The sequence below is a fragment of the Mesoplodon densirostris genome, chromosome 5 (genome assembly GCF_025265405.1).
Source record: "Mesoplodon densirostris isolate mMesDen1 chromosome 5, mMesDen1 primary haplotype, whole genome shotgun sequence".
Taxonomy (NCBI): Eukaryota; Metazoa; Chordata; class Mammalia; order Artiodactyla; family Ziphiidae; genus Mesoplodon; species Mesoplodon densirostris.
Genome location: NC_082665.1, coordinates 52,830,262 through 52,842,998, shown reverse-complemented (window position 1 = coordinate 52,842,998; position 12,737 = coordinate 52,830,262). Strand labels below are relative to the sequence as shown.

At 36.7% G+C, this 12,737-nt stretch overlaps 1 pseudogene; it reads right to left on the bottom strand.

Annotated features, from left to right (window-relative positions):
* Window positions 1-9,585: 9,585 nt before the first annotated feature.
* Window positions 9,586-11,663, bottom strand: LOC132490445 (large ribosomal subunit protein eL18-like; annotated as a pseudogene).
* Between the last annotated feature and the right edge of the window lie 1,074 nt (window positions 11,664-12,737).

Sequence of the window (12,737 nt, the reverse complement as noted above, 5' to 3'; positions counted from 1 at the left end):
TCTGGTGTTCATCTCTAGTCCCTTTTTGTTGTATCACATTTGCTCGTAGAATAGGCACATCTAATATTTGATGATGTTAAAAGTTTGGGCAGCAAGAGACATCCTGTGGGTTTTATTAATCTGTTTTTGTGAGAGATTATATGGTGACAATGATCAAATTAAGTAACCCTATGTGCCCCAGTTTCTTAACCTGTCACCTGAAGTTAATGATCTATCTCAGAGAGTTTCTATAAGGATTTTAAGGAAACTTCTTTAAAGTATTTCTCACATGAGAAGAATTACATGTGTTTGCTGTTTTGTTGTGTGTTATCCAAAAAAAAATCCTACTTTTATACTGACTGATTAAAAGTCTAGTAGTTTTCTGCCAACTATTGGATACAAATTTTTTAGTCTGGTTGTATAGACCTGCTATTATATCATCTTTCCTTGTCTAATTATTCTTAATCTTTTTCCTCAGCTCCAGGTAAACACTCAGCTGCAGTGTCTGTTCTTGCCTAAAAAACCCAATACCCAACCCCAACCTTGTGAATGTTACCCCTTGTTTAGAAATCTAGCTCCCTTCTTTTATAACTGGGCTTTGCCTCAGCTACTTCACACAACATTCTTGGAGGAATCCACCCCACAGTGGTTCCTATATCATTCCACAACTTAAAAAAAAAAAAAAATTAAACATACAACTTGTGCTCCCATTCCTTCTGCTGATTTAGAGATTTGTGATAGCATTGCTCGCTAGTTTTTGCATTTATACAGGTCTTCTCAAATAGGTTATAAGTTCCCTGAGGGTAGGAACCATGCCTTCTGCCTTCTTTTGTAATTTTACGGTGCCTGTAGTAGTAAAGCAGACAGTGAGTGATTAATAAACACTTGTCTTAATTTAGTTGACAGTTTGGAAGTTTTCTATCTAGATTCCTTTGTATACACATTCTTGGAAAAAGTCCAAGACAAAGGGAAAATAAAACTTCAATTCACTTTGTCTTTGACTTTTTACAGCTTAAAATAGCTAATTAAAAATAAAATTACCAGAAACTGGTAAACTAAAGAGAATGGTGTCTGAAAAGATTTTAGAAGTTTTTTTAACCTTGTGAAAGGACCATTTTCCTTTTTCCCCTTATAGTTCTCAACCACTTGCCTGATCCACTCTTTTCTCCCCAATTCCCCATCTAAGCAAACCCTTCAATGGGGTTCCTTCCCAACTTCCAAGCTCATTCCACCCATTCTCCCTTTTCCTGCAGCCAAGCTAGTATACATCATATCCTTTGTATTCCCTAAACACACCAGGTTCTTTGCAGAGACTTTAGGACTTTTGCATTTACAGTTCTGTTTGCCTAGAATGCTCTTCCTCTGACTTTTCTATCTAGTTCTTCCTTACATTCTTCCAGGTAAACTCAAGGGTACCTTTTCAGGAATCATCTCCATGACTGGCCTATTCAAGGGAAGGTCTTATTCTTTCCCCATCATCCTCTGTCATATGACCCTGTTTATTTCCATTATAGCACTGACCACAGAGTGAACTCATCATGTCCACTTTTTCCTTCTTGTTGCTGTCTTCCTTTACTGAAGTGTATATGTACCACAACAGCTGGGACCTTAGTCTCCATGTTTATCATTGTGTTTCTTGCACTTTATAAGAATACCTGACATACAGTGGGCACTCATATAATAATTGAATGAATAATGAACTTACAATAATAAGTTTAAGCTGCAAAATATATGTTTTATCTATTGAGGTATAAAATAAATGTCCTTAAAAGGGCTGTAGTGAGGTGGGGATACAAAACGCTGACTGCTTACATATTCTCCACAGAGAGAAAAGGGGTCTGGAGTGAAGTTAGTCTCATATAATAACCCAGTTACTTTGACAAAGCAAGGTTTCATTTCTCCTCAGCTGTGAAAGGACTAATGGATCCTGGTATATGTGTTTTTCTCCCATGCGTTTCCTGTCTATTGTATAACAGATGAAATGAAGAGAATTATCTTAATAGCTGCTAATGTTTTCAAGCAAAAGTAAAACATGTCTTGCCCTCAGAGCTTGCCAGTGTTTCTGACTCACTCTGCCAGTTAGTGTAGAGAGGAAATAAAATTTACCTCTGCAATTTCTGCAGACTCTCATAGACGTGGAAACAAAACAATGACTTAGTTTACAGTGTAAGACTTTACGTGATGACATTTAATATATAAATTATGTACTCTTACTAATCTAGGGAAACGTATATACTTCCTTCTTTGCCCTCCTAACTATCCATGTTTATCTTCTGCTGTCAGCTCTCCAGTTCTCCCAGCATACAGTTCTCAATCTCCAATAAAAGTCTGATATTTATTCTTTTCTCCATGTCTTGGCTGACGTTACTTCCCTGGCCTGAATTCACCAATTTTATTTCAAGGTCCGGTCCAAGTCCTTCGTCTTCTCTGAATTATTCTCTTCTAATCTTATCTTTTGTATTTTTTGCTTGTGCTCTTAATCATTTACTGTTAAAAGTTTCCCACTTAAAAAAGGAAAGTCTTTATGTGTTCCTCCTCTAATAAGGATTTAAAAGTTCTCTAGGGAAGAAACTATTCCATACATATCTTTTTCAACCCCTATAACTCCTTCCTAGCACTGTCTGAATCCATCATGTGTTGGTGCTCAATAAATATTTGCTGAATTGAATTGGCTTGTAAGAGACCATGGAGACAATGGAAAACAGAAATCTATACAGTGTATAGTAAAGCTCAATTAGGCCTGTGTTTCTTCTTGCCCACTAAATCTTTGAGGAGAGTTTCAATGAAGTTATAAAAACTAACATTTTTTAACTTCTTATAAAATCAAAGTGTCAATAAGAATGACCAAAGGACAACAGTGTGTAATAGAAGAAGGGAAAATTTTAGATATTAGATCAGTGAAATTATTCTCATTAATTTGAATTTCTCATTGTGCTAAATTTGCTTTCCATGGAGAAATATATTACACACAGCCCAGGAGACAACAGCAGAAGCTAAAGAGATATTTGGCAATAGCTCATATTAAAGAAACGTGGTCATTTGGATTACAGCAAAGACCGTAAGATGTCTCTGTCTGGGGCTTCCCTGGTGGCGCAGTGGTTGACAGTCCGCCTGCCGATGCAGGAGACACGGGTTCGTGCCAAGGTCCGGGAAGATCCCACATGCAGCGAAGCGGCTGGGCCCGTGAGCCATGGCCGCTGAGCCTGCGTGTCCGGAGCCTGTGCTGCACAACGGGAGAGGCCACAACAGTGAGAGGCCCACGTACCACAAAAAAAAAAAGTCTCTGTCTTAGTTAGTGTGTATAGTTGAGAAACCCACACTCCTGTGCTTCTCTCTGCGCCTGTTCTGGATTCTCAGAAAAACCCTGTGTTTATCCAGAGAATGAATTATTCAACTACTGGTTCCTTTCAGTTCTCCTGTATAGGGAAATGTAGTCTCTTGTCAGATAAGCATACCAAATTTTGATGATGAGAATTATATTTTCCATCCTTTCTCTTGGTAAATAGGAAGTTTCAAACTGCCACAGGACTTGTACTGAGCTTAGGTTTTATGGCATAATATTTTTATTTCTCCATTTCTCATTTACCCAAGTCAGTTTTTCTGGTCAGTTTTTTTAAAACATATTTTTAATTTCACTATTTCTCTAATTTTAAATTTCATAAAACTTTTTTCAAAGTAGGTGGAACAAATGGTATTAATTTTTTAAAGATCTTGACCTATCATTACAAACAAATACCCCATTCTAAATAAAAGTATAATGGAAGGTTTTTTCTTTTTTTAAAATTAACATACATTCCTGCTCTAGGCCATGCACTAAACGTTGCTATCCCCTGAGAATGTGTAACTGTACTGGAGTCTCATAGTTACTCTGCTCTTCAGAAGGAGAGGTAGGAAGTAACCTCCTCTTTCTGTGTAGCCCCATGAGGACAAACTTCATCAAGTTAGTGATTCCAGCTGAAGGGGAGCAATGAAAACATTAATGCAATACCATTAAGGGAGATATAGTTTTATTTCAGAGATGAGATAAAAAAATATGCATTTTATGAACTGTCTGAATCCAGAGACTCAACTGGGCAGGAGAGCAGGATACGTACTTCAATTCTCTTGACATGCAACCTTGAAGAGAGGGGTTCAGAGAAGGGGCGACAGGGGAAGACTGGTGAAATCCTCACAGCTCATGAGTAACTCCCATTCTGCAGTATTGAATCAATCCTGGAGAAACATGAACTTCACCTCTGGGAGCAGAAACATTATAGTATCTTCATCTAACATTATGTGTGCACCATTCAGAATCCCTTTTGCCTGATCCAAACCAATCAAATATGGATGAATCTATTTCAGAAGAAGAAATACCATATTGAGCCTCTTTAGAGATGGAAAAACCTATATTGGAATGAACATTATGATAAGCGTTACTATGCTGTTACAGCAGTAATTTATACAATATAATGGAATACAAATGATTTCAGGCCAGTAACTTTTCTTGATAACCCAAATTATTCTTATTCATTGCAGCTTTATATTTTAAACATTTGGGGTGGAAGTTATTCTAAAGTGTATTATATAATGATTGCCTCTCTAAACAGAGCATAATGATCATTGTGTACTCCTTTTATTAATGACCAAGAGTCATCAGAATGAAGAATAATTATTATTTGGTGTTATAATATAAAGTATTATTTACAGTCTGAAGTGAGCAGAATCTTCTCAGTGTCTCATTAATATCATACAAAGGGGAACTCGGTATTCTCATGGCATAAAGTGAGAGAATACCATTCTGTAAGGAAGAAGTTGAAAGGTTACATCATTAAAGCCTGGAGTTAATATTGAGGTGCAAACAACTTTTAGAAATAGTTGCCTTATGAAACCAAAACTCGGTGTTACTCTGTTGATTCAAAGTGCCTCTGAGGTAGCTTCACACTTCCCCTTAAAATGAAAGTGAATGGTTTGAAATGGGCATAACTGCTACACAACCAACATTCCCTCCCCAAAAGATAGCTTTAGCTTTTCTATTATTTTCCATCTTTGATTATGTCCAAATGTGGCATTCAGTGAAAATATTCTGCCCTTTTCAGAGTTGCAGTTATGTTTCAGTTATTCTTGGAAGGTCCCTGTATTGCTCATCAGGATCACTAAAGTTGTTTTGGTTAAATGTTAGTTGTGGGAATACTTCCTATGTTATTTAGCCCCAGTGTAGTTTGGGTGATAAACAGACAGTTTCATAATGGGTAATAAATAAATGGGTCCTTTGAAGGAAAGGACACTGCTTTGCTAGATGAATTTCTCTCCTCCCAGTAGAACTGAAAAATTTAAATAGTAGTATACACTAGTGAAACTTGTTATGATGCTTTCCCAACAGATTTGCTGCAGAATCCAAACTATTTCTAATTTTAATTTTCCACAGTTTTTCTAACACAATATATTTATTCAGTGGTTAATAACATAGCATTCAGATCTCACACACTCATTCACAAATGAAGAAGCATTGTATCCTTTCCAGATTGCAATCCTCTTTCCCTCTTTACACCTCTGATCTGATTTACAATGTCAAGACATTTCTGGAGAGCAAAACTGCTCTCTCTTTGTACTTAATGGGAGATAATCTTAGGGAAACAAACAGAAGTAACAATTTGATCAGAGACAACTATAACACGGCAGCTAATAGGTCCTAGCCCTTTATCACACTCCAACTTGGTCTTTGCTAAATATCTAGAATCCTGTGCATTTCTCTTTTCTCAAAAAGGCTTACCTTTCTAAGAGCATTGAAAAGTGGCCTTGCAGAGGAATGTTCTGTGGCACTAACTAGTAATAGCTTTTTCTCTGAACTCCAAGCCCTCTTAGCTGAGAGACAGATAAAACCCTATCATTTACTTCATTTTCTCTAATTCTTTTTTCCCTTTGCCTCTAAGGAAAAAAATTTAGAAAATAGTTGGCAGCACATTAAGGACACAAAGCAGAGAAAAATGTAGGTTCCTGAATGTTTAAGGGGGATGAAAATCATCTACTTTGGGAACTGCCTAACAGAATTTAGCTGGTGCATTAGTTATCCAAATTACCTCTTGCTTTTATCTCACAGACAATATACAGCTGAATTGTTAAATGATGTGCACTTTTTTTTTCGAAGAGCAAGATTGGACACTTAATCAGGTCAATAATTATTCACGCATTAGCACAGTCTTCTTCTTAAAGTGTAACGGTGACTCACTGGGTATATAGCCATTATTACTGATTAGCAGGAAATTATTTTCGTGCATCAGTGGTTCATGTGAAAACAGCTAAATTTATTATGCTGAGTTTTTAACAGTTGGACCATGTGAGAACTCTGGTGTTACTGTTGTGACTAAGTCTTTATACATATACCAGTAGATAACTATGGAAAAAACTATACTGCAGACTTACTGTTACAGTTGAAATTTGCTAACAGATCCAATTTTCTGAAGTTTGATACTCAACTTGGACATCCATAATGCACTTCCACAATAAAGTTCCTTTATAAGTAAATTTATTTGAGAAAGAAATGGGAAGCAATAAGGTAAATAATAAGAAAAAAGAATAGAAGATAAAATATGAACATAGAGAATAAGTATAAAAAAATAGAGGGAGAAAAGTGAATAAGAGAGGAAGGAATGAGAGAGATAAAATTTCACTTAGTCTGAACTGTTAATTAGATGATATTTGATAAAATATCTGAAATTCTCCTTGGATTGTACAATTAATTTTTAATATTATAAATGAAAGACAAATCCTACATTTCATTTCAATTATTTTTACATAGAAAATATTCCAAGAATATTATAAATATATTCCAAGAATATGCTGTAAATATATCAGTATATATTGCTAAAAGGTAAGGATTCCATTTTAAACATAGCTACAATATTATCATATCTAAAAAAAATTAGAAGTAACCCATTAATATTATCAGATATCAAGTCCATGTGCAAATTTTCCCAGTTATATAATAGCTTGTTTACAATGGGTTTGTTTAGATCAGTATACAAATAAGGTCAAAACTTTGTGTTTATTTTGATGTATCTCCTTAGTATCTTTTAACCTATAGATTACCCTTCCTACTAATTTTTGTTCCTGCAGTTTATCTGTTAAAAAACATTATTTGTATGGCTTGATCTGATTCAGGCTTGTTACTTTTGGCAAAAACACTTTATATGTGGTGGTGTATCTTTCATCAGCAGGCACATAATATCTGGTTGTCTCTCTTTTGAGGTTATCAGTCAAGTATTTTGTTAACTTGTGCATTTGTTTTATGTGGGAGAGACGTTAAATGCTTGGTTGTTTCCCTTTATTTACTACTTTCTAAATAATGAATTAGTTATCTGTCATCATCTAAAGTGATTAATATATTTTTAAATATAGTTTTGAACTTGTGGATTTTAACATACTTGCTTGTCATCAATCCATTACAGTTTTAATTTTTTTGATACACAAATCTATAGTGCTACAATAAATAGCATTTTGCTTTATTGAATTGTTTCTTCATGATAAATTGTCATCATTGGAATTACTGAGTCATAACATAGAAAAATCTTTATAGTTTTTGCTATATTTTGACATACACTTTTTCAAATAATGCAACTTTAATGCCACCATCAGTAAGTACTTAATTCTTCCTAGTTACAGATTTTAAATTTACAGATTAAGTGTGCCATTATCTCAAAGTAATTCTTGGAAATGGTTTAAAAATCAAAATGTAATAAGATATAAACTGCAGTCTCCTGTCCATCTCTTCCAACAACAGTTCTCCATTCCCCAGTGGATACCACCTTTAAGTTTTTTTAGTCATTTTCTTTGGTATTTAGCTAGGTTCAAAATAACTCATTTTGAATATCTTCCTAAATTTCAGATATTGTGTATTGAGTTCTACTATGGAAACTGAAGATTTAGCTCTGTTAAACTCCTCTCACACCCTGATGTTCCTCTCATGGGTATGTATATCTCCTCTTCCCGTCTAACAAACCCAGTTTTTAGCATTTAAATGGAATCTTGGTTCAGAGATTTTAGTTATTATGGCTTTGGGTATATTGTTTAATTCAGAGCCAAATTGAGCTCTATTATTAAAATTCTTTTCTTGCACAACTTGTTTTCATTTGTGGAGTTAATTGCCCTTTATTATTATTGCTGTTAGTTTTCTTATAATCTCCGGCTAAATTTTCCATGCTCTTTAACACTTCTCAGTCCCATTTTTCCACTAAGTCAAAGTTGTCAAATAATCTATTCTATTTCTTGAAATATATATATATATATATATATATATATATATATATATTTTTTTTTTTTTTTTTTTTTTGCGGTACGCGGGCCTCTCACCATCGTGGCCTCTCCCGTTGCAGAGCACAGGCTCAGTGGCCATGGCTCACAGGCCCAGCCGCTCCGCGGCATGTGGGAATCTTCCCGGACCAGGGCATGAACCCGTGTCCCCTTCATCGGCAGGCAGACTCTCAACCACTGTGCCACCAGGGAAGCCCTGGAATACTTTTAATTTAATTGTAGGAAATCTCTCCCAGAACTTTAATTCTTAAGTTTTCAGCTTCCGTCTGTCTGGTTGTTCTCTAGGCTCAATGAATAACCACCATCCTCACACTCCATGTTGTCCTCTAGGAAATGCCCTTCACCTCTTTCTAGTTCTGGAGCCACTATTTCATGGATATTATAAAAAAAGAAAAAAAAATACAAAAACAAAAACAAACATTTGGGGCCTCCCTGGTGGCGCAGTGGTTGAGAGTCCGCCTGCCGATGCAGGGGATATGGGTTCGTGCCCCGGTCTGGGAGGATCCCATATGCCGCGGAGCGGCTGGGCCCGTGAGCCATGGCCGCTGGGCCTGCGCGTCCGGAGCCTGTGCTCCGCAACGGGAGAGGCCACAACAGTGAGAGGCCCGCGTACAGAAAAAAAAAAAAAAAAAAAAAAAAAACATTTGTTGTTTGTTTTGTATGCCCAGCATCTGAAACCTTTTTGTGATTGGGAAAATCCTCACGTTTATGGACACTGTAGGGAAGTAAAGAGTGACTTACGGTATAGTAGCTGAAAATGCTAGATTCTCATTTTCCCTGATACCCTTTCATCCAGGACACAAACGTGAGCTAGGACGTCTCAGTCAAATATGTCCATGGCTGACTTTAACTTGGCTCATGATGGATAAAGGAAGGGACAGGGAGTGCTCTCCTCTGGTGGTCACAGAAGTAACACTGTTTGTAAGGTGGAGTTCTTCATATAGGCAGAGGCAGCTTAAGGCCCTCAGCCAATACTTGGAGGGGCCTCTGGTAGTTAACTGCCCTCTCCCATCCCTGTTCTCACTACTTCCTTAGAGCTGTTACGGAGGCCAATCATGACCATCTGGAACCCTAGCTCTGTAATCACGTGATTCACCCAAACCATTGTTTTTCTCACCTCACTGCCCACCAAGTGGCTGGAGCCATGTGTATCTACGTTGCGATCTCCGAGGTGTCCACAGGCATGATGCCCAGTGGTTTTGTGTACAAAATAGAAAGCCCTCAATGATCCCTTTTTAAAATCATTTCATTTCACTTCATTTCATTTTACTTTCTTAATTATTACATCCAAAATCTTTAATAACAAGGCAGGATCTGGGGTTAGTTTTTGTAGCTGTGTCTGGCCCGTTGGCTTTTGGCATGCTCGAACCTCTGGTCCCACGAAGGGTTTAGTGTGGCTGTGCTGTTCCCCAGGCAGAAACGCCCACACACCTCTCTGCCCTTGTGAAGACTGGAGAGCAGGACGGTGTTACAGCCCTTGGGGGAGTCCAGGGTCTGCTGGTTGAAGGTGACCATCTTGCCCCCTGGCCTTGAGGATGTGGTTCTACATGCGGATGCTCATGTGCAGCACACTGGGCACTTCCTGGACATGCACGTTGTCATCGGCTCTAGTCCCTACAACCACAGCTGTTTTGTCTTCCAGGCCAGGATGCTTCATTTTACGGATCATCAGGGAAAGGGACAGAGGGCGGGCCAGTTGGTATGACTCTTGGACGATCTCTTCAGCACAACTTGGTTGAAGGTGGTGGTGATGCTCTGGCCGGAAATCTGTACAGTTTGACCAACAGCCTTCAGTAGATGTCCTGGATCTTGGGTTTCTTGCACTGAACCTTTCAGTGCTTGTGGGGACCCGTGATGGTTCCTACCAGCCCCTGCCCCACCCCCATCCCCACCACTCCTTGAGGGATGTAAAAAGTCACATTTCTTTGGGGACAGTGCAGCGGCATGGCTTGTTTTTCTAGCCCTTCCAATGATTCTACAAATGACCCATATCTTCCAGATATGCTCTGCATCTATGTAATCACCTGGAGTTCTCTTTAGTTGTTTGAAACTAGGAACTCTGATTGATAAGAGAGCTCAAAGACATATCACGCCTTCCTTTCTTATTTACTCCCTTGTTTTGCTGGAGAACATTCTCCAGCAGTTTCAGGTGACTATGTGGAGGGAGTAATTGTTTGAGAGCATGTATATTAGAAAATGTTTTTCTATTCTCACAGTCGATATATAGTTTGGACTTAAATTTTTATGTAGCAAATCATGCTTCATAATTTTAAAAGCATGTTTACCTTGTTTTATGGTTTCAGCATTGCTGTTGAGAAGGCTGATGGTACTTTTTCACACAGTCCTTAGCATGTTAATTTAATCTCTTTCTCTCTGTAAATTTTCAGGATCCTCCTTCATTCTTTGGGTGACATTTGCAGTGATGGATTGATGGATTTTGATGTGAGTTTATTTTGCTTTTTTTGTTTATATATTTCTGTTGTATACTGTACACTTTTTTCACTGTGGAGATCCATGTCTATCAGTTGAATTTGGGGAATTTTTCTTGGTTTATTTCTTTGATAATTTTTTCCCCTCCCATTTTCTCTGCCTTATTTGGAATTTCTATTATATAAATGTTGGGCTTCCTGAATCAATCGTGTTTCTTTGTTTCTTATATTTTCTGCCCTATTTGTATTTGCTTTTTAAATTTTCTGGGAGATATTCTCAACTTTATTTTCCAATCTTTCTCTTATTTTTACATTTTTGCTATTATATACATATATTTTAATTTTATTATTTTTTATTGAAGTATAGTTGTTATACAATAGTATATGTTACAGGTGTACAATATAGTGATTCACAGTCTTTAAAGATTGTGCTCCATTATAGTTATTATAAAATATTGGCTATATTGCCCATGTCATACAATATATCCTTGTAACTTATTTTACACCTAATAGTTTGTATCTCTTACTCCACTACCGCTATCTTGCTCCTCCCCACTTCCCTCTCCCCACTGGTAACCACTAGTTTGTTCTCTAAATCTATGAGTCTGCTGCTTTTTTGTTAAATTCACTAGTTTATTGTATTTTTTAGGTTCCACATATAAGTGATATTATATAGTATTTGTGTTTCTCTGTCTGACTTCTTTCACTTAGCATAACACCCTCCAAGTCCATCTGTGTTGTTGCAAATGGCAAATTTTCATTCTTTTTTATGGCTCAATAGTATTCTATTGTGTGTGTGTGTATATATATACATATTATACACACACACACACACACACATATATATATATATATATATATATATATATATATATATATATAAAACACCTTCTTTATCCATTCATCTGTTGATGGACACTTAGGTTGTTTTCATACCTTGACAATTGTAACTAATGCTGCTATCAACATTGGGGTGCATGTATCTTTTCAAATTAGTGTTTTTGTTTTTGTTTGTTTGTTTTGGATAAATACCCAGGAGTGAAATTCCTGGGTCATATGGTAGTTCTATTTTTAGTTTTTTGTGAAACCTCCATACTGTTTTCCACAGTGGCTGCACCAATTTATATTCCCACCAACAGTGTATTAGGGTTCCCTTTTCTCCACATCCTTGTCAACATTTGTTATTTGTGTTCCTTTTGATGACAGCCATTCTGATAGGTGGGAGGTGATATCTCATTGTGCTTTTGATTTGCATTTCCCTGATGGTTAACGATGTTGAGCATCTTTTCATGTGCCTGTTGGCCATCTACATGTCCTCTTTGGAAAAATGTCTTTTTAGTTCTTCTGCCCATTTTTAATCTGATTTTTTTTTTTGATGTTGAGTTGTATGAGCTGTTTATATATGTTAGATATTAATCCCTTATTGGTTGTATCATTTGCAAATATATTCTCCCATTCAGTAGTTTTTTTCATTTTGTTGATGGCTTACTTTGCTGTGCAAAAGCATTTAAGTTTAATAAGGTCCCATTTGTTTATTTTTGCTTGTATTTCCTTTGCTTTAGGAGACATATCCAAAAAAATTGCTTCAATTTATGTCAAAGAGTGTTCTGTCTATGTTTTCCTCTTGGAGTTTTATAGTATCTGGTCTTACATTTAGGTCTTTAATCCATTTTGAGTTTATTTTTGTGTATGGTGTTAGAAAATGTTCTAATTTCATTCTTTTACATGTAGCTGTCCAGTTTTCCCAGCACCACTTATTGAAGAGACTGTCTTTTCTCCATTGTATATTCTTGCCTCCTTTGTTGTAGATTAACTGACCATAGGACTGTAGGTTTATTTCTGGGCTTTCTATACTGTTCCATTGATCTATAGGTCTGTCTTTGTGCCAGTACCATACTGTTTTGATTACTGTAGCTTTATAGTGTAGCCTGAAGTCAGGAAGTCTAATTACTCCAGCTCCATTCTTCTTTCTCAAGATTGTTTGGCTATTTGGGGTTTTTTTTGTGTTTCCATACAGATTTTAAGATTTTTTTGTTCTAGATC